This window comes from Hippichthys cyanospilos, chromosome 21 (assembly GCF_059441005.1).
Source record: "Hippichthys cyanospilos isolate Australia breed blue-spotted pipefish chromosome 21, RoL_Hcya_1.0, whole genome shotgun sequence".
Taxonomy (NCBI): Eukaryota; Metazoa; Chordata; class Actinopteri; order Syngnathiformes; family Syngnathidae; genus Hippichthys; species Hippichthys cyanospilos.
Window position 1 is genome coordinate 10,483,726 of NC_142389.1, and position 22,945 is coordinate 10,506,670.

Below are 22,945 nucleotides of genomic sequence, written 5' to 3' on the forward strand. Positions count from 1 at the left end.
ACCACAGCCACCGTGATAAATCGCTGCTACATCACCAAGTCGCCTTGTAGTCACCCTTATTTGCATATGCTCTATTTCTGTATCTGTGTTATTTACTCGCTTAATGGTGGACACTTACCTGCTTCACAATTTACACACTAGTTATATGTATTTCAAAAAATAACAGTATGACGTTGTAGTAAATACACTGTAAGTTTATGATAATTCATTTATTAGCTTTAAGACAGTGACTGATGGTTTGGTGTAGACCAGATAATTGATTGCGTTTAGAAGTAGATATGTAAAATGAAGAAATTAAATGTGGTTATGGGTCCCCTTTCAGAACTAGTTGGAGTTGCATGTTCATGGTATAGTAAATTTAGACATGTGCTGGTCACATTTAGTTGCTTACATCAAGGCATGAGCTCATCAGTGGTTTGATGGTTAACCGTGGTGTTTAAAAGTCAAGGTTTCAATAACTGCAAATAATGTCTTTTTTGCTTCCACAACTAAAGGGGCGCTTTTAAATGTGGAGAAATGATTGTCTGCTTGCTTGTCAAACAAACTTGATATCTGTATAAATTTAGGGGCTACACATGATAAGATTTCAGGATATTTTAAAAATATATATTCCATATTTTAGGATCTAGTCATTAGACTAGACTTTGGACATTGGTTGAAACGCCGTGCATTTCAACAATAATAGGATTTCAACAGTAATGATATGGTATCAATAGTGCTTGCAGAGTTGACTCAACAAGCCACCTCCTTGAATAATAATTAGAAGGCAATCGCTGTTTCATTTTTTTTTTTTTTTTACCTTCTTGGCATGCATGGAGGATAATGAGGAGGTCTTTAGCTTAAAAATAGCTGACCAGTCATGGGGCACAGTGGCTTTTTTAGAACAATTAAATAACAAAAAGAAAGTTTTCTATTTATTTTTTATTCATTCATTTGTACTAAACATGGTACACATTTGTTAATGTACAAAATACTCCAAGTTCTGAATAATACAATAAATTATGTTCAATGAGAAGAAAAATAGAACTTTGATTTTGATTCCTTCATATTTTTGCTCGTGGTTATCACAAAGTCAGAATCTAGCATCGGCCCATGCCTACTTACATTATCACTTTAACATGTTGTGGCCAGGTTGTTTGAGTGATAAGTTTTTCCATCCAAAACCAAACATAGATTTTTGCTGCCATGTTCTCGCAGTCAAAAATCTTCAGTGATTGTGTTTTTGTTGCATCTTCACAAGTATCTATACGTAAACCATGTGGTTTGTGAAGTCCCATACTGGCCCTGGGGATTTATACCCCGCATAGTTCCATCCACGAAGGAATCTATTCTCATGAATCAAATATGTTTTCTCAACTCTCATAGCCGATTCTTAAGCTCTAACTTTTTACTTTCATGGTGCCAAAAACATTTGCTAAATCAAAAAAGCTGGGAAATTTAACTTGAATCGAAACTTCCAGCAATCTAACAGGTGATCAGCGCTGACGTTAAATTCCGCAGTGATATGAAGCTCCTACATTCGGGATTACAATCTTATTTTTGTAAAATGGGAAATAAATTCTCCAGTCTTTAAGTAAAATATAAACTGTAAACATGCTGAATAAATCATCTTCCCACTCTTTCATAAATGGCCCCATGGGCCGTTGCGTCTTGGCAGGCCTCACGCCATGTTGTCTTTTTGAAGGCGAACCTGCGCTGTCGGGCCTCGGACGGCCGTTTCATCTGGTCGCCCCGCGCCTGACGAGATCCGACTGGCCCGGTCCCAATTGGGTCCTGCATCTCAGCAGCCAGCCATCACCCTCTATAAAAGAAGAGCGGCCCAGATGGCGTCAGATGTTTGCTCGCATTGCGGCAATGGGCGTCTTCAGAGGCAGGAGGCTATTGGACTAGCTACTATGATCTGAAAGATCCAAAGTCAGTTTGGGGGTTTTAGGGCTTCTTATTAGTGCTGAAATAGCTGACACATGCACTATGTGCCGTTTCTTCCTTCGTATTAATTCGTATTAATGTGTCAGTGAGCTGTTTCTTCCTATTTTTACATCTGGACAACTCTACATTCAATCGTAGGATTTGGATAAGAGGCTGCCAAACATTTAGTGTCCATCGTCCAAAGAACAGGCGAAGGGTTCCAAATCTTTTAATAGGCTGTTGGTCTGTATGGTCGATTTTCTACAAGCAGTCTGTCCATTGCTTGACAAAATGACATCGCTCAAATCTTTTTATTTGTTGGCTTCCACTATTACATGTGATACACACACACACACACACACACACACACACACACACACACACACACACACACACACATATACATATATATATATATATATATATATATATATATATATATATATATATAGAGAGAGAGAGAGAGAGATAGATAGATAGATAGATAGATAGATAGATAGATAGATAGATAGATAGATAGATAGATAGATAGATAGATAGATAGATAGATAGATAGATAGATAGATAGATAGATGTGTGTGTGTAAAATACATACATATGGGTTGTACCTGTATATCTAAAAATATGTATGTGTGACCTACTAGTTAACAATAAATTGTAAATGCTAGCGTGCTAATCCTAATTACATTTGCTAACTGGTTAACATCAGCAAATGTTGATAAAGGATAATTAGTTATACTATATTCACTCACAGGAACAAAGGATGAGTGTTTATAGACCCGAACTAACTCACAACTAACATTGGTAGATTACGAATAAATAAATCAAATTTAATGTAATGACTAGAGATCGCTTATTAGATTATTGGATGAAATAATTGATAGGATAATCAATTTTAAGAACATTTTATTGTGACTGCTCTATTTTGATTTGTAATGATTTTGTTTTTAACTATATTAAATTTGACCTATTGAGAGGCCCACTGCTGCTGAATGCTTTTCTAGGGAAATAGTACACATAAAGTTTCAGGGCAAATTGTGTGCTTATTGGTGGGATGATGTATATGTTAATAGGTGGAAGAAATGTAGTTTAAAACTGCAACAGGACTTTTGGTAATGATCCCTTTCATAATATGAGGTGGAATTGTACTAAATTGGGAATAACTTTATCCACCCTAAAAGGTTTGAAATTCAGCTTTTTATGTCCCCCCAAAAGACACTCCCCATAACATAGCACAGAACAATTCTCTGTGATACGTTCGAATTGTAAGTGCATGTGTTGCTCTTGTAAATATGACTTGTGACCCCTTACAAGTGTAGCGGAAGGAGGACGAGGAGGTTCATGTTTATTCAGTGGTCATCGCAGCCCCCGGGACAAATCAACGCTCAGGAGTGGCTGTCGCCCCTGGAGACTGCAGTAAGCACCTCAGGGGCGGGGAGCTATATTGGGAAAATGGTGCATAATGTGCATTTGCTCAAAATGTAAACAATAAAAATACACACAGGGGAAATACATTGAAACCCCTTCATCACAGGCTGCCACAGTGTTCTGCTTAAGCGCGGCTGAAGTTGTCGCCATTAATGTAGGTTTGTGTTCAATTATCGTGTCATCTTCTGAGAAGCCACTGATTGATACATTGAGGAGGCAGCGCGACTGGGGGCTAAACTCAAAAAGAGCGTCAGATCTCAGGCAGGCAGGCAGGCAAGCGCTCGCTGCCGAGAGTTAGACGAAACCGTCTGGTCCAGTCAATGCATTGACAGTGATCGCCAAAGAAGTCTCGTCTCAGTTTCTTCTTTTCCGTGTTTGTTTGAGTTGTCTTTCCACAGTCCACGAGATCAACTACTATTCGTCAAGTGTTTTTCTTGCCGGGCGATTTCCCATAAGGCGCAGAATTTGTGAGAAAGCGCTTCAAGTGATATTGACATGTTGTCAAGCTCGCGCCTCGATCCCACCGAGGATGTCAGTCGAGCCGTTGACGGGCCATAGCTGCGATTGAGATTCTTCTTCTACCCCCTTCTACTTGTTTTCTGGAAATGATTGGTTTCCCATATTCTTAAATCCCAATCTCCCTCTGTCAAGTCGCCAGTTAGGAAAAACACCTGCTGTGTGCGCGCCCCTCGGAGCTCGCTGTTTAGAAACTGGCCAGTTGAGGCGTCCTGATTAAGGTTCTTCGACTAATGTGCTGTCTAATCCTGTTAGATCAGTGATGAATGACCCTCGCAATGTCTAATGAAATTTCGCCCTTAAAATGATTAGGGAAGTGTCACGCTTTTTCCGATGCGTACTCACCGCAACATAAATGTCCTTACTGTCTCTTGTAATTGATATATCTGAGACTATTGTAATGCAAAGGACTTTTAGGGCCAAACAAAAAAGAAAGAAGAGAGACTTGTGAATGATATCTTCACAAGATATCAAAATTGCCACCAAAGACTTAAGGGCAGGTTGCAAACTGGCTGTCGCCACATTCACTATGCCTATTTTAGAATTCTTGTGATACTGTGGAACACACACACACACACACACACACACACACACACACATACTAGCATACAAATGTGGCCTCAGGATGGGAAAGCCCAGTCAGACTCCTGCAAGCCTCAGCGGTTGAGGTCATCAAGCAGCAGTTTGACATGGTCTTTTTTTGGGGCTTATTGCAGGCCTTCATTGCCTCCTCCCTCACTTCACCCATCGACTTATTCCCTCCTGAAAAGACGTGCACAGATGACTTGCCACAGACCATAAAAAGACCATAAGGGCAATGAGCCACTAAGAAATGATGGCTGGGTGATAGAGGGGTGGCCAGCAGGGAGATGGGTGCGGTTCTGTTTTTGTTTTCTTTAGGATGACATCTCGAGCATGTTTGAAAATGAAATTGTGATGTGAAGTACAACGTAAAGAAAATCAATCACATAGACCACATGGGAACCTCACTTTGAGTTTGCTCCAGCTGTGGCCCCTATGCAGCAGGTGGTCCAAGGAGATTACTAAAAAAAAAAAAAAAAAAAAGAAAGTATTGCAACCATGCAATGAAAACCGGAAAATCTCAGACCTCTGAAAATGCAATGAATCGGAAAGGCAGATATCATAAAGTACATTGAGCATATTTCCTCTAATAGTGGCTATCTTAGAAATAGTCGACAGGCTATTGTTCAAATCATCAGAAATGATCAAATATACCTTTCATATTTCGAAAAGGAGTTTCTTGCACAGGAAAATTATTAAAATGTGCCACTATACAGTATTAATAATGATCTTATTTTATGTTGAAAGACCATCTTTATGGATCGCTAATGAACTTTTGGGTCAGTCTGTAAAGTCTGTGCTGCTCACCATAACAGCAGCACCTATTAAACCACCTAGATAATCTTTGTTGCAGTCTTAAGATTTACGAAATATAGTTAGCATTCTAATACACTGTGGTTTGTCTGTAATTCTGTCGCTAACCCAAGTGACGTTACTGAGTTACATTAACAATCAAAATTGCAAAGAGGTACCCAGTGCTTTTATAGAAAATAGCTCACATTACTTTAACCCATTTCACCCGTGACCGTAAAGAAAATTCGATTCATGAGGCTCTTTAAATGATATTTCAATCATTTTTCATGAAGTACTGAAATACTTGGAAAATGGAGATGAAATGTGTGCAATGTCACATATTTAGAGAACATTGTCACATGATCAGAGCCATTTACTTTGTTGTTGCACTTCGAGAGAAAGATGACAGCCTCAAAGCTCACAAACAAAAGCATAGTAAATAAAGTATGTTAAAATAAACATAGAACAAAGATTTTTCATACCTGTGATATTTAAGATGATATACACATTTGCACTTACTCAAATTGGTTTGGTTTGTTTGCACAATGAGTAATCATATTGTAGTGACCGGTCATAAAACACACCTTTTCATCAACTATTTCACTTTTTTTTTATTTTTATATATATATATATATATATATATATATATATATATATATATATATATATATATATATATATATATATATATATATATAAAGTTCTTGATTGTATGATTTGCATGTTTTCATGTCCAGGAAAAATTTGGTCTTAAATGGGTTAATGACAATTAGGGATTTTATACAGTAATATTTCAAGCTGTGGTTCACAGGCGTAATCTCTACTGGGGTGGCATGACTCAGTGGCAGAGCGGTCGTCTTGTGACCATGTGGAAGTGTCCTTGATCAAGACACTGAATGCCCAGTTGCTTCTGATGCTGGTAAATGAGTAGTCCGTGTAAAATGCTTTGAAAAGGGCCATACAAGTGAAACTCTATTTACCAAGTCCATTTTCCTCAGCACTGGTTGTATTCAGCATTTTTTTGCTTGTTTGTTTAAATACACTTGTATTTTTTAGGTAGACTTTGTATTTAACTCATGCGTATTACATTCTTTATTGATTCTTTATTTATTCTTTATTGATTCTTTATTGATTGATTAGTGCAGTGCTAGTCCAAGTACCGTATTTTCCGCACCATAAGGCGCACCGGATTAAAAGGCGCACCCTCAATTAATGACATATTTTACCACTTTTTCCATATACAAGGCGCACCGGATTATAAATGTGTCAATTAATGACACATTTTAAAACTTTTTCAATCACAATATAGTAATACTCAAAGTAATAACAATAATAACTCAAATAATAACTCTAAACTCTCACACAAAAGAAACAGGCAAAGCTTACTTTGTCAGTTCATTCCCCATTTACGAATCTCAATCTCAATATTGATCCATATATAAGGCACACCTGATTATAAAGCGCACAGATAGCTTTAAAAAAAAAAAAAGGCTTTTAGGTGCGCCTTATAGTGCGGAAAATACGGTACATATAAAGATTTTTGGTGAGAATTTTGTCCTTTCCCAACCAAAGTTGACAACACCTTAGTATCTACTGTTTATTTATTTAAAATTATTTGATAAGATTATCCTTAAATGTGATGTGTGTTAAAAATATGATATTTGGGTTTAAAACCTGTCACAGCCAACAATCTTAAATAATTCAATATTTTTGTCTAAAAATCCGTGTGGGGAAAGCCGAGGTCCGATGATCTACTTGACTCTGGAACCTGTAACACGATGGAATGTTGTCAATCAAAGAAGCTTTTTGATGGAGGAAGCTCCTGTTAATGAAACAGTCATTGTTTTTGTTTTTCATTGATTTTTGAATGAAAAAAAAAACATGTTACTGACAATCAAAGAAAGTACATTAATATCCTAACTGCTGTTTATCCATCCTTTTTTTAACCGCTAATACTCTCACACTGGGGTCATGGGATTGTTGCAAGCTTTCTCGACCGTCTTCAAGTTGTTGACAACCTACCCGGTCTTATTATTTATTTATTTATTTGGGGGGGGGGACATTCTAAAAACTGCAGTAACAAAACAAGTATTTCCTTGCCAAAATTACACACTCTTCTTTGGAGGGTTCTGTTTGTTTGTTTGGTTGGTTACTTGTTTTTTTTTTTTTTTTTTTGCCCGTGGTGGAAGAAAGTCCTTATGTGTGTAGGAAGCTGTAATTTACATGATCTCGTCAGCCTACACAACTGTACAACCAAAACTGTCCATTAAAAGCCCTTTTTCCCCTTTCTTTCATAGGGTCTGCCCCCCCTCCAAAAAAAGAAATCCTTGTTGAGTAGTTCCAGTTCAATCTAAAAACTGCATGTTAAAGTGGCTTACAATAGTATTAGTGATACTTTTATGAATAAAATCTCTTTCAATATTCAAGCTCCAACTGGGATATTTTGTAGATGTCTTCAAGACATTATCCCACATCCTTTTCTGCATGTAAGCATTATGACAGCAAAAAAATCTCCTTTGATCTTACAATCTAGCACTTCAGTTGTTAAATCGCATCATCACACTATTTCTTATTGTTTCCCCCCCTGACAATATAGCTCCAAGTGCACCTCTGAGCTGTCATGTGCGATGATCGCCGCGTGGCAGATGAGAGCTGCCACTACGGCACGCTCCGAGAGCCCTCGGGGCGAAACGGATGGCTGCAACGTGGCGCCTCTTCACTAGGATTTTCCTGCTAACTGTGTTGCCCCTACCATTAGAGCCATTGCCTCCGTTTAAATGTTCTTGGCCCCCTTAAATTTCCTTTTGCCCACTTTATGTTATAATAGAAACAACATACAGATTAGAGTTCAACAAATAATCAGTACAGTAAAATATAGGGGATCCTGAGTTTCTGACAGAATCAACAACAGTTTCTAGTTAATCTTTTCATATACAGTAAATAGAAATGTTTAGATTTAAAAATGTGACACTGACATAGTTTACAGCTAAGAATGGATACAAGCATGACGCTCCTGTAAATGAACCGTATCGTTGTTCAAGTTGCATTGGTTAAAGTTGGAGAACAAAGTTGGATCTTCTAGTCCGAACTTTACGATAATGTGTTTTTCCAGGGACTATTAGAGAGTCCATTAGTCACAGTGCATCACTTTTTGCGCAAAATACCTCTAAATTCCTCGAGATGCTTTCCGAGTCAAAAACAGCTACCGACAAACTGCTCATTTCCACTGAATGTTGTTTTATTTCCCGCTCTCTTTCTTTCTCGCTCTCTCTCCTGAGTAGCTTATGCTCATTCAATTAAGGGCTGTCGACAGGCGAAAGTCATTTACGGGAAACGCACTCAATCAACGCGAGCAACCGCTCACCGGGAATCGCAGCGATGCGCATGATCTTCCCGATTCCCTTTGTTTCAAATTGGACAGCTCGTGATGCATCGTTTGGACTTTTTGATTGGTCTTTCACTGGGGCTTACCACCCCGACCCCCACCCCACCCCCTTGGCCTCAGCAGGGTGCAGAGTGGTGCGCGGAAGCATGTCATCCCCCGATAAAAGCCGACCCTGATGCTTTTTAATGCATCATCAAGGCAATGGGGCTGTCCAAGTCGCGTACAAGTTCAGCAAATAAACACTGACAATGAAATTAATAATGCATATTGTTTGCGAAGGCCTCAGCTGGGTGATTTGACTGATGTATGCAAAGATGGTAATTTATTGAAAGTAAATTCATGTAATTGTGCAGCGGAACTTGATGAAGCAAAAGAAGGTGTCAGCACGGCTTCCATCATCATCAGAAGAGAGAAATCATTAAAGAGCAAAAACAAATCCGCCTTCAAACGACAGCGCACAACAAACACTTCATTTTATGGATGGGTTTCATTTGGACCAAAGTTCAGCACAGCCCTTATGGTAAATATGTCAGATTTGCTCTTAGTTGTTTGCCAATGCGATCGTTCAGGTTTATTTATTTTCCGCTCGCTCCGCGGGGATGTAAACACTCACTAGGCACGTATCAAAGTCGTCAGTGTAGATTTAATTTGAGAAGAACGAGCAAAAATGTAGTTGTCATCGTCAAGTCATGCGGACGCCTCGCTCGGTAAAAATAGTTTACTGCGACTCGGCTGTTTTTTATGATAATTATGATGTCAGCGAAAGTGAGGCGGTTTGTAAGTGATGGCTGCCTGGTGTCAGCCAGTGAAAAAGTGAAATACGCAGCGGGACTGAGGCAAGAATGTTTGAGGGTGGATCATCCACACTTTGATGTCCAATATGAGTTTGAACAATTGTCCAAATGGTAGTTTTTTATGGTTTTAAGTGTTTTTCCAGGTCTTTGTTTAAAAATAAAAAGATTAATTTATTGGCCACTAGGCAAAATATGTACTGTACATTGTGTTAATCTAGTTTACATGTTGTGAATAAGTGAGACTATCATTACTAGCAGCCTTTCAAATATTTCCAAATTAGTTTTTGTAAAAATTTACAAGATTACCACCTTGAAACCTAATGTCAAGGCTGTAAAATGCATATATTATCGATTGGGCTATTTCAGTTGTATATCTGTTACAGCATCACTGAATTTGGTAAAGTGACGTCTGAAAGATAAGATGTGTTATCTGCACCCTGAGGAACAGTGATGTCATTTTCAGTCAAGTCAGAGAATTGGTCAAGTTCGAGTTTTCAATAAGTGAGACTGGAGGCAAGAACACAATCTGAGTCAGATTAATTCATATTCTGCACAAACGAGAAGAAGTCAAACTGAACTGAGACCCTTTTCACTTGTGCAGAATACCAGTTGTTCTGACTCAGATTTTGTTGTCTAATTTATAATCCATAAACTCGGTATTGATTATAACATCGTTTTTAGCAGCCCATACTACATATTAGTTTGAAAGTTTTGGTTTTTTTTTACATTCCCTTTAACCAACTATCTTACAAGCCAAATGGGACCTGCACAGGGTGTGCAGGTCAAATATACATCTAATACATGTTGTCTTGGAAGCTGTTACGCAGCAAGCTCTAAAAGAAGCCAGGAACAGCATAGGCTTCATGTGACTCCCTACCAAACATGGATACACACATTGTCTCGCTGCTAGTTAGTCATTTTGACCATTGACAGATGGTCATCGCTGACTTGATTAATTCATACAGTACGTATGTTCTCTGATTTTTGGAAAGAAGAGTCCATCTTGCGGTACAACGATTAGGAGCAGTATGTTGCTAAAGACCTAATTAATTTGGTGTAAGCTGCCACTGTGTCTCCAATGAAGTATGTCTTGTTTTACATTACACAATGAGTCACTGTTAAGCGACAGATTTCAAAGTGTGAATCCAAATGTGCTATGTCCCCTCCGCATGACAAAAATTGGAACAGCAAAAAATAAATAAATAAAAAAACTAAAAAAAAACACGCTTTTTTTCTCTCTCTCTTGTCTTTTGCCGTGTTAATGTGATTTCAAACTGCCAAACACAGTGTCACGCTTTTCTGACAGGGCCTTGGGAGAGAGTTTATCTCATCATTAATTAAGTATCATATTTCCCTACATGCTGCCTGTGCTTAATTAGGAAAGGGGGAGGGGGGGGGGGGGTCATTTGGGAGTGCTTATTAACTGGAACAAATTTGTTAAAAGAACGAGATGGATAAAAGCGAGAGGCGACGACGGCCGCCCCGACAAGGTTTTGCCTCTCGTGATTGATAACTGCGCCATTCGCAACTCCGGTCCAACACAGGGAGATGTGACTGAGTACATGGGAGGGGAAGGGGAGGAAATCTGCGAGGAAGGACAAGGGCGGCAGGTGGGGGCCTGGGAGGAAATGATTGCAGACATATGCTAGCGCTCAAGCCAGATAGAGTTAGACAGAGGCTGGGAGGGGAGGGATGAAGATACAAAAACAAAGAAGGGAATAGAAGGAGGAGGTGTTAAACATTGATTTAAGCAGCACCACAATGTTATGTTTGACTTTGTATTTTCGTGGTGCTGAATGTGATCCGACAAAATGTTGTATTTAATGAGATATCTTTGGTCATGGTTATGATGCTGGTGATCATTCTTGGGGAAAAGTATGTCTTGAAGATGCTTTTTATTGCGGGTTGTTTTGGTCAATACTCAAAAACAACTCGGTAACGAAGCCAAAGGAAATAATTGAATGCGTTCAGTTAGGATGGGTCAAAAACGTTGTCATAATTTGGCAAACATCAACATTTGAAGAAACACAGACCTATACAAACTGAATCAAAAAGGCATAATGTTGAACAGTAAAAAATTCCATCAAAATAATCTTATGGAAAAACATTTCAAAACATGTTTTTTTCTAATTTATTCATTCTTGAGCCTTGGTGTACTTTTTGAACATAATTTTAAAAAATGCTGTTTAGACACCTATGATCTGTTTTAATTACCATTTTTAACGCGCTATAAGACGCACCTAAAAGCCTTATTTTTTTAAAAAGCTGATGGTGCGCCTCATAATCAGATGCGCCTTATAAATGGATCAATATTGAGATTGGGATTCGTAGATGGGGAATGAACTGATAAAGCTTTACTTGTTTCTTTTGTGTGTTTACAGTTGAACAAGGTTTGTCATATTGACATTGAGTTATTATGCTATTGAGAGTTTAGAGTTATTATTTGAGTTATTATTGTTATTACTTTGAGTGTTACTATATTGTGATTTAAAATATGTTATTAATTGAGGGTGCACCTTATATGTGGAAAAGTTTTAAAATATGTCATTAATTGAGGGTGCACCTTATATTCCGGTGCACCTTATAGTGCGCAAAATACGGAAAAAAAAGCATGTCTAGTAATTTTTGGTTATGCTATCAGACTACAAAACTGTGCTAGCATGTACATACATATATACATATATTTATGAGCCTTCAACCACACAAAGCAATTAGCCAAGGATAAATAAGGCAAAGCCAGATTATATTTTGTTAATTCTGTCATAAACTGAAGACTCTATATACTTTACTGTAGCAATGGACAATATTCACAGGAGAGCATGTCAGCATCTATTGACTTTATACTTTTAAACCAAAAGGGGATTTGTAAAAAAAAAAAATAATAATAATAATGTTGCTATCACTAAAATGTGCTATTATGCCGTACTGCGTTAGTGCAGGTCAGTGATCGTTAAGGGAATGGCAAACAGCTTTTGGTCAATAGTTCAGGTTAGGTCAGCTGTAGTCTCTCACATTCTTACAGCGGGACAGTGCCATTCTCTACTATCATTTGGAAAAGGACTGTAGTGTATTGGCATGGGGCCAGCGGGGCAGTGACTCATCCCATCCATCGGATGGAGCCAGGGTGAAAAAAGTTTGCGATGCTATGCGATGGTTTGTAATGGGCATTACTGACACCTACGGGGCTTGCATGCAACGTCATCATTTTATTTAATACGGTGAGTCACATGGCCTTGGTGGAGGTCTGATCTCATTTCTTCAACGTACATCATGTTTCTCGCCATTTAGAAGTGACTGTAAACTAGTCGACGTGTTGCTCATGTCATCGATATTCCTAAGTCTAGAGGAAAACAAACGTTATTAGCCACGTCGTCGCCTCGCCGGGATGAAAACTTCTGAGAGCCATTACACGTTTGAAGGCGGGGGCCTCGACGCGCCCGCGTTTGATTGACAGGGCTGGCCTTGCCTTAATAGATGATAATTGGGCAATTTTGAAGGGTCTCTGAAAAATGACCAAATAATAACACGCGACTTGACTCGAGACTTGTTTTCTCAGGTAATTGTGCAAAAAGCATCTGGCGCACCATTAGTTCCATTTTCACATTAGAATAATAATCCTTTACGGCTAATAGAGTCGCTCAAAATGTCTGCCTAGCGCCTGGGTGGTGCTGCCAAAGCCGCTTGGTGTTAGATACTGTATGGAGAGAATACACCGAGGTTGCCTCCACCTTTTGTATCGTGCTGACATTTTCTTGTCATAGGTTTTAGCATGCACCCGTTGCCATTTGCACATCTAATGAATCATTATTACGATCAATGAAACACTTGAGCGGCTCACTCTTAATAAATTCCACAACAAAACGAGCCGTCAGTGCCTCCCGCCTAGCTTGTGATTGTAAATGTCACAACATTAACACAATTAACACTTTATCGGAAATTAAAATATGATGCAAGACAAAAAAAAATATGTGTGCATGATGAATATTTTTATTATAACAATTATCCCTGCTAATTGGGTTATGGGCATTTTTTTTCCATCGCAAAAAAAAATGCTACTACTTTTTTTTTTAATATGCAAGACAATAACCGTCCCCAAGGGTAGTCGCCTTATTGTTTGTCTCTTCTCAATGAGAGATTACACCAATATCGCATCTCAAATTAAAGGCTAATTAAGACATGTTGTTTCCGACTTTATTGCTGTCCATAAAACTTTGATTAGGCAAACATTAGCCACATTAAGGCTTTAATGGCCGTTGCCCCTGTGATTACCATCCACAATTTTTATGTACTGTGCCTACTTGTGTGTGGGGGGGGATGAATAATTTAGAATATACGAATGGGAAGTGTGGCTTTAGAGAGTAAAACGTGTGGGCTTGTTTTTAAAGGTGAAATTGAAACGTCGTTAAAAACTTTGATGTTAATGTACCCCTAAATATTGACCAAAACAATATGGACATGTGGCTGTTTTGTTCTTTAGAGGGAAATGCTACTGTTACTTTTTTTTAAAATATGGATCTGAGAATCTTCGAAACTTCTGATTCCATGTGTGGTATTGAGCAGAATAACAACAGCAGTGTGCTTGTAGCGCCGATTTGTTGTCTTTGAGGCAGCAAACCTGAGGGTCTGTCATTCAATCAATAATACACGGTTGACTTAACACTAACTATTTTACTTGGAGCAATAAATATCTGAATATTCCACCACTGTTATTGTGCCACAGTCATACTGATGAAAATAAAAGAGCTCCTCTGGCTCGTTGCGGTCACGTACTTACTGCAAGCCATTTTGTCTGTTTCACAAAAAACATGATTAATGAACAAGTAATTCCACAATATGGATTTGCAGATTAGAAAAATATGTACTGTGTCATATTTTTAAACAAATCAAAGAATATTTGGATGTTCTGGGTTCCTGTTTCTAAAATATATCATGACTTTTTTAGAAAGCACATTTCTTGATTAAATCACTTGCAGAAAAATGCTTTGAGAGACATACAGTATCATTTTTCTTTGTAGTTTGACGTCCACCTTTTGTAAAATCACAGTTAAAAAAAAAAAGCTGATAACATTCTTTCGTTGATCCGTTTGCTAAAATTAGACTGAAAACTTTACATTTTATCTACAAAATCTGTTGGCCACTATTTAAAAGATAAAAAAGACTTTAGGAAATATACTGTTAGAAAGACTGGTCCAAGCATGAAAAAAATTGCCTTGTTATGTTTTCACTTTTGAGACTTTGCTGAACATAGCAGGAAAGCTGGGCACAAATCTGACGGTGCAGTGGTGAGAAAATCATCTTTTTTATCCCGTCCTAGCATTATTAATGGCATTCGCTCTTCCGGATCACCTGAAAAATGAGTCCAAGGACGAAGATCTGTGTCGGGAAAGGCGTGGCTGTCCACATTTTAGATTTTTTCTTTTTTCTGAGAAACGATGCGACTCCCAACAAGGAAGATTAATGGAACTCAGATGGCTTTTAATTAGCGCAGCTGTGCTCATTAATTATCTGTCCGCAACACAAATATTTTTATATTCGTCCGCTGTTGATTTATTTGATTTTGTTTGCCGCCGGATTTAGATGAATGAGGCTTTCTTTTAAATTTTGCCAACACTGTACACAAGAGCCAGACATTGTCCTCGCTTGCTCCTCAGCGTGTTTGTTTCCAGTAGAATGTTATTGATGAGCCACTGCCGGTCCCTCTTTTCAATTGTGTGTGTGTTCTTCTTTTTTTGGTTTTATTGTGAAAAATCCAACCACATAGTTGCGTCCTCAGGTCGTTTGAAAGGTGGAATATACATTTAAGTTATTGTTGTTTTTATGAACAAGAGTTATGGATTCTACTATTAAATAATGACAGTGTTACCATGTCAGAAGCACAAGGCAACTTTGCTGATCTATCTATCTATCTATCTATCTATCTATCTATCTATCTATCTATCTATCTATCTATCTATCCCTCCATCCATCCATCAATCTTTCCATCATCCATCCATCCATCCATTCATCTGCATGGTATTGGTACCACTGTTCGCCAGTCTGGTCACTTTGTTTCGTCATGTAACTTGTATGTAAAATGATGATAGAGACGATTTGTTGACAGCTTCACAGGGATGTGCTGGCAAGCTAGTTAATTTAAAAAGTTCATAGCAATGATGCACATCTTGTAGTAATGTATTGAGATCTAAAGATCTAAAAATGGACATTTCTGACATTTGTCAAAAACTCAAAACTCATATGCCTGACGTATCCCGGGTTTTGTCAAAAGATGGGACCGATATACTTGTTAGATTACACAGATTTATTTTTCATACACCAATTAAAATTTGAACTTTTTGGTAGCTAGGAAATTATTGTCGAGAACTTTAGGAGGTTGTTTTTGTATGAATCTAAAGATGGACATTTCTGACATTTGTCAAAAACTTAAAACTCATATGCCTGACGTATCTCTTGTTTTGTCAAAAGATGGGACCAATATACTTGTTAGATTACACAGATTTATTTTTTTTATGTTATGAAACATTCAAATTCAGGTAAATACACGTTTTTCCTGTGAGATGGAAACATTAGTTACAATTGAAGGCACCAACAGATTTTACCTATGGCCCCGCCAAAATTGTGCTTGGGAGACTTGTTTTGGTTTCTGCAAAATGAAATGTGTATTCAATTAATCATGTCTGTTTGATGAATTCATATTTCATGAAAATGACCTTGTAAAGAGAGAGAAAAAAAAACACCGTTTAAAATTTTGACATGGATAAAACTACTGGATTCATGAATGACAATGATTCCCTTTTCAGCATCAAATAATGATTCATGAGAAATGGATTGACAAAGTTTGTTTTATAAAGACTACAAAGAAAAACTATGTTCATTATGTCGGTGATTCAGTTTTGCCATATACTTCATTAATTTGCCATTTCTTTAACTCTCATTAACATGATTTTGTTGCATTACTGATAGATTCTAGATAAATATTCCTCTTATCTCCATATGTCATTATTTTTGTGGTATCCCTACCATCACCGACAGTTTCTCCCATCCCCGCCTCGGCACATTTCTTTGAAACTCCCGCACCAGCCGAAGCGCGATAGCGAGGACAGAAATTAAAATTTCATTATTTACTGCAGCCTGTTTTTTATTTATTTTTTTTTCCTCCATGAAGGCAAGGCAATTAGCAATGCGAGCCTCACGGCCCAGGGATATTTATTGCTTCGGCCTCTCCTTGCTTTCTTATCCTGTCGCTTTCATCCTGTTTAACTGCGTAGTGATGCTCATTAGAGTCACGTTGGACAATTTAGTCCAGCATGTGAACTTGAGATTGGACACAGAGGCAATAAATCACAAACTGATTGTGTTTCAGCATATTTAAAGGAGCGGGAAGGCAATTCAACAAAATTTCAATGATCGTCAAATTTTTCATCAGTTTTGTTTGTGAATTTAATTGGCTAATATTGGGTGTGGCAACAGTCCCCATGCCAACTCCCTCAAAAAATAGCTTGATTTTGAATTCCCTTTTAAAAAGAGGAAATGTGTTTCAGCAATATTGTTTGAAAAGAATAAAGTTATCTGACATGGTAACATTTATTTTTTGCACATCACATTAGACTGTGTTTGCCTCTCCTTTGCTGAATTTAAAGAGGGCAAGAGGAAACACTTCTACCGGCTGTGTTCACTCCTACAACAGCGCAAACTTCCATTAATTGTATTCGTTTATGAGAAAACCAAAAGAAATAAATATCTATTTGTGTGTAGTTACACTGCACTTTATCCTAGACTTGGCTTTTATTTTTGTTATAGTTGAAACAACAAACTTCCTCTACTTCCCGAACATTATATGCAAATGAACACAATCAAAGCGGGTCCGGCGGCAGATCTGAAGGAACAACGCAATTTGGTAAAACAACATTAAAGCTCTTCTTCACATTCTAAGGCACTAACATATTGATCACAAATGAGGCGATGTTTTGCGCAAAAAAATAGAATAAATTATAAAACCTGCACGCTGACTAGTGGCAACAGCAATGGGTAGCACTTGTGCTGGCGTTCATTAAAATTGCATGGCTTTCCGCAAAAAGCGTCAACGGGAGGGAACAAGAGGTAAAAACAAGTGTTTGCTCATAATAGCTCTTTTGCATTCCTCCCACTAGTCCGAAAAAAACATTTGTGGGGGCATAAGGCTCGTGGGCAGGTGGAGTTATCAGCAAAAAAAAAAAAAAACAGCATTCCTGGTGAGCTTGCAGGTTTGCTTCGTAGGTAATACAGAGTGATTTCATTAAACTGCCGTTGTTTCCCCCCACTTTGACTAATAAGTACTTTTCAAACCTTCCCTTGCCGTTCGGCGCTGACGCCGCGCCAGTTCCTCTGCGAGTTAACCTTAACACGCTATCATTACTGTCACTCTCTGCGAGGAACTTAACACAGGAGCTCACTTTGTTGCCACATTGAGCCCACACCACTGCATCAAGGCGGCCCGCAGTTCTTCTCAATTACACGTCGGGCTCTTGAATCCTTCTGCAAACTTTTTGCCGAACAAAAGACAACAAATTTCATTTGTCTTCATGAATAGGTTGAAGTCACATGTGCAAATCATATGTTCTCGCCATCAAATATATTGATATTTGACCTGCTGCGACTTAAAATATGAAATTACTGTAACTTTGTTCGACTGCATATGTTTGTGAGCATAGGTCGATGCGAGTCCTCTTTCTTATCTTTGAGTTGCAAACGTTCCATGCTAGCATCATGTCTCCTTACGATTGGATCAAAAACATACAGTAATCATTGAATCCAAATCTAATCATCTTGACACCAGCCAGTGCTGGGCAAGTTACTTCAAAACTGTAATGCATTATTTATTACTTATTACTGTCATTTCAAAGTATATGACTTGTTTTCACTGTATTTGAAATGTAATGCATTACACTACTATTGCGCTACTTATATATTACTCTCACCAACATAACAGTAAATATGGATTTGCCATTCTAAATATAGCTAATTACGCTCATTACACGTTACACATGAAAGGTTGGCGTAAGCCAGGAGTGTCCAAACTTCTTGCAAAGGGGGCCAGATTTGGTGTGTTGAAAATGTAGGGGGGCCGACCTAGGCTGGCGTTCTTTACATATAACAGCAATTAATTTAAATTCAGTGAGCTGTTCTGTGTTTAACACTTGATTTTTTATTTTAATTTCAGCTATCTTAAACATGTGTTTTGGTCCATTTGAAACATGCATATCAAAATTGAATTGACATTAAATATTGACATTGAATATTCACTTAACTTTACTTTGTTAACACTTTAATTAACTTTTTTGTAACAGTTGAACAGAAGTAATTGTACGCGGGTGCAAATTACATTTGAAACCTAAAAAATATCTCACCATGCCTGTTTAATATTTAAAGAATTTTTAAACAAAATAACAGAGAAATGAACAAGTAATAGTCATATCAACAAGTGCAGGGCTCATTTAACATATGAAATTAGGAACTATAAATGTTGATTTGATTTTTAAATGGTTATTATTCTGGAGTGAAAACTTAAAAAAAATGTTTTCAGACTTATCGTGAATGAAAAGTGACTTGTCCGAATTAGTGTGATGGGTGAAACTGAGATCTGGAGTGCAAGACAAAGGCCAGGTGTGGCTCTATGGCAGTAGTATGAATGTCTTGTAAGTGAGAGTCCGATCGCCGTGTCCTCACATGGCCCTTATTCAAGTTCATAGCCGAGAATGTCTTCTCACACAAATACGTCAACCCGAACAAGCTTAGCATTTTCTTACCAAATACTCGAATCTTTCGGAACTTATCCAGCTGTCGGTAAAAATTGCCAATATAAAGCTGCTGGTGCTGACTGTGGCTCCTGTGTCACATTGCAGCTCAGCCTTCCTTCTTTTGTTGATTGTCGCTATTTTAGAAAATTAGGAGCTCATATAGTCAATTAGTCATACACTAATTTGCTGTTCCTAATTGAGCCTATAGATGGTAGCATTTATCACACGCAGGTAACAGCACTGCTGCCCAATGCATTAATTCTCCATGTGGGCCAGACGTTATTGATTTTCTGACAGAGGCTGCGGGCCGGATGGAAATTGACCACGGGCCGCATTTGGCCCCCGGGCCAGACTTTGGCATGACTGGCGTAAGCCTACAAACAGTACAAATCATTTCATCTGTAGTGTATTGTAAACCTTTAAAGATACAAAATCTACAGTGTACCCCCGGGTTATGGCGTTCCTGGCTTACATTATTTTTACTTTACGAAGGGGAATACTACGTTTTTTCATCCCCTCTTTACTGCATTTTATGGCTTTACGACATCAACACAAAATTCAAACTTGGTGGTCACTGTGTGTGCGTATTGTTTTGTTCACACTGAACGTTGAAAAATTGTGTCACTACGCTAATTCAGTAGGCTTTCGTCGCCGGGTGTTAACTGCCAACATTTAGCTTGTTCACATATTCGTGCAAGGGGTTGTGGGTGAGCTTGTTCTGCACTTTACAGTGGATCAGGAAAAAAAGAGTCCCATTGAGAAATTTGACTTTCCTGGGATGCAGCAGAGCAAATGTTTTCTCCTACAGCACCTTTCTTCTTCTATTTTTACGTTGTGTTTCCCTCGCTTTGTGGCAATACCCCTCTCACACAAAAAAAAAAAGTTTTAACGTAGCAATCAAGTGGCCGATACTGTGCTGTCAATGCTGCACTATCTTGGCATAGTAGCGTTCAATAGCAGTTAAAAATGGAAGTAAATGCTTCACATACCAGTTATCAAAGTTCCCCCTCCCCCATTTTAGAAGCCAGGTGAGTGCTCTTGCTTGAATCCGTTTTTGTATTGAAAGCTCAGCTGGTTGTGTTGGATAGCTCCGGGTGACCGCAAACCGGCCGCCATGATTCATTCCTGCCCCTGCTGAGACTTTGAACGTCCCCGAAACTGATCAGCAATCACGACGCACCATGCTCGTACGTCACTACTTGCGTCACTGCATATGTGACTAAGATCCTGGTCTGCTATTGGTTGGCGTCACGGCGTCCCTAAGATGCTGTTCTGCTGTTGGTCGGCGTTACTAAAATGCTGGTCTGCTATCGGTCGGCGTAATGGTGTCACTATGATGCTGATATGCTAAAGACTTGTTCTCGTGTGAGTGCTTACAAGATTGTATGTATTGTGCATTTTATTGCTTAATTAATTTGCTTAAGTAAGAAGATGATTAGTATGGAAACAGAACTAGAGATAATCAAGAAATATGAAGAAGGCTAGGCTAGGCTACCCTCGCTAGGGAATATGGCCAGAACTAACTCAAGACACCTCACTCCATAGGTAAATAACATTTCATTTTTCCTTCATATATATTTTTTTATTTTTGATGTTGTTTAATTATATACATGTTTATTTTTTATTCAGTGTACTTGCTATACTATTTTGTTACAAATGTTTGATATGTATATAACATTTTGATGTTTTTACCTGGCGTTTTCCAGCGAATTAGCATGAGTTTCTATTGCCCGCCATACGACAATTTCACCTTTCGATCCCAACTCCACAATCGATTAATTTCATATGGTGGGGGTCCACTGTAATTTAATCACTTTATTACTTCCTGTAGCTTCACAGCTTACTGATGCATTGTTTACGCTGTAGGCAAAAACAGTACATTTCACAATTTCAATGTTAATATTCAAATTCAAAATCAGTTGCCTAAGTTAGAGACATGTTTCAAAACGAGATGGTTTCGGTGGGGCTAACATTAGCAGCTAGCCTACATAAATGTTAAGGTGTTTAACGTACTGGCTAGCATGAGTTTTTTATGCTTCATCTTGATACAAATTGACCGGAGCTATTTCTAGACTATTATTAATAGGAGTTGTAGAGTGAAAATTAGCATTAGCTTACTTTGTCATTATTGCGAGTTGCGACCGAGATCTTTGGTTTCCAAATGCTGGTGAATCCACTGTAGAAAGCGGCAGCATATACTGTATCCTAACGAATGTCCTAACCTCTTGATGTCGAACTGGCATCGCTCAGCAGAGAGCACAATCCTCCGTGCTTTTGTTTTGCTAAGTTCACGTTACTATGGCACCACTCTAAATGGTTTGTCAGATTTCTGGTCCTAGTAGACAGCTCTTTAGGTGGTGCAACAAAGTGCACCTAACGATTATATTCTTCTTGTCTTTATCTCTGACAAAGTGAAAGTAATGTGCGTATGTAAATTGTGTGTACAAACTGTCTATTGTCCAGTGGTCTGCTGCTGCCGCATTCATCTCTGCTGTAGTAGATACAAACAACATCAAGCAAACATTTTGGCTTGGACTCTTCTCCTCCGATCTCATGGTGTTTTTGGCAAATTTGGAGGAAAAAAAACAAAACAACAAAAAAAACACCACACTCAGGCTAAAAATGCATTGTAAAGCATTCTATTACTTTCATTTGCAACAAGTACAATACTCCTCCATTTAGCTCCGTGCATTTCTTGGGGCGCAGCACGAAGTTTGCCAGACCATCTCGGACTATCTCATGTCCAGACATGAGCAAGTTCTGGTTCCAGCAAGACGGAGCAAGTTCTCACACCTCAAACCTGTCCCGAGATCGGCTGAAAGAGAACTTCGGAGGCCGAGTGATCAGTCTCAATTTCGAGTGGGCACCCCATAGCCCGGACCTAAGCCACCCAGATTTTTTTCTTTGACGTTATCTTAAGGACAGAGTCTACGCAGGGAAACCCAGAAACATCAAGGAACTCAAGAAAGCCATCAGGGAGGAGATGAGAGCCAAAGTTTCATTTCATTCGGACAAAACACTAAGAAATGGGGCCTAATTAGAATTGGGGCCCGTTTTTTTGGGGTCACCCTGTATTACTATTTTGTGTGAAATATATTACACTACCGAGTTACAGCAAAAAGTAATGCATTACAGTAATTACATTACTTTTGTAATGCATTCCTCCCAACACTCAGTAGCATACAGGTTAATTGCATACGTATCATTTAGTTTAAGTCAGGTCTTGTCAAATGCGCGATGTGGCGCGATGGGGCGTTATGACCCCCAGGGACAGACTTTGCTTTTACGGTGTGAAGTGTTACTGCACATGCAGAGCACCAGGTCTTGCAGTTGCGCTTTCATTGTCAAAGTCTGTGTGGTAGTTATTAACTGTTCAAATCACTTTGCAAAAAAATGCAACAGGGTATTGGTGCTTCGAGGATTTCTCTTCCACCCCATTGGTGCATATTAAATAAATATGAACAATAAACAGAATAGATATTGTAGAGTAAAAACAAAGGCAATTTTGTGCCGTTGTTATTTTCAGGGAATAGTATAGATATTATCGAATAAAAATAAAAGGCAATTGTCTGCAGTTGCTACTTTCCGGGAGTTTTTGATTTGTTGTCATTGAGAGGTTTATGAGCTCTAGAAAATAAGTTTTCTCTGAGTCTGTTTGTTTGGGTTTTTTTTTTTTATACCTATAGCGCTGCCTAGAGGGCAACAGTTTTAAAGAAAGCTTGAGGACCAAGATGAGTTTTGTCTCTGACAATGTTCCCCATTTGGCT

General features: G+C 38.4%; 1 long non-coding RNA gene across 1 annotated transcript; it reads right to left on the reverse strand.

The window, feature by feature from the left end:
* Nucleotides 1-1,033: 1,033 nt before the first annotated feature.
* Nucleotides 1,034-20,295, reverse strand: LOC148406578 (uncharacterized). Its single transcript, XR_015864037.1, has 3 exons — nucleotides 20,168-20,295; nucleotides 4,843-4,895; nucleotides 1,034-1,801 (listed from the first exon to the last, which is right to left on the reverse strand). It is a non-coding gene; the product is annotated as an uncharacterized LOC148406578 (long non-coding RNA).
* Nucleotides 20,296-22,945: the final 2,650 nt, after the last annotated feature.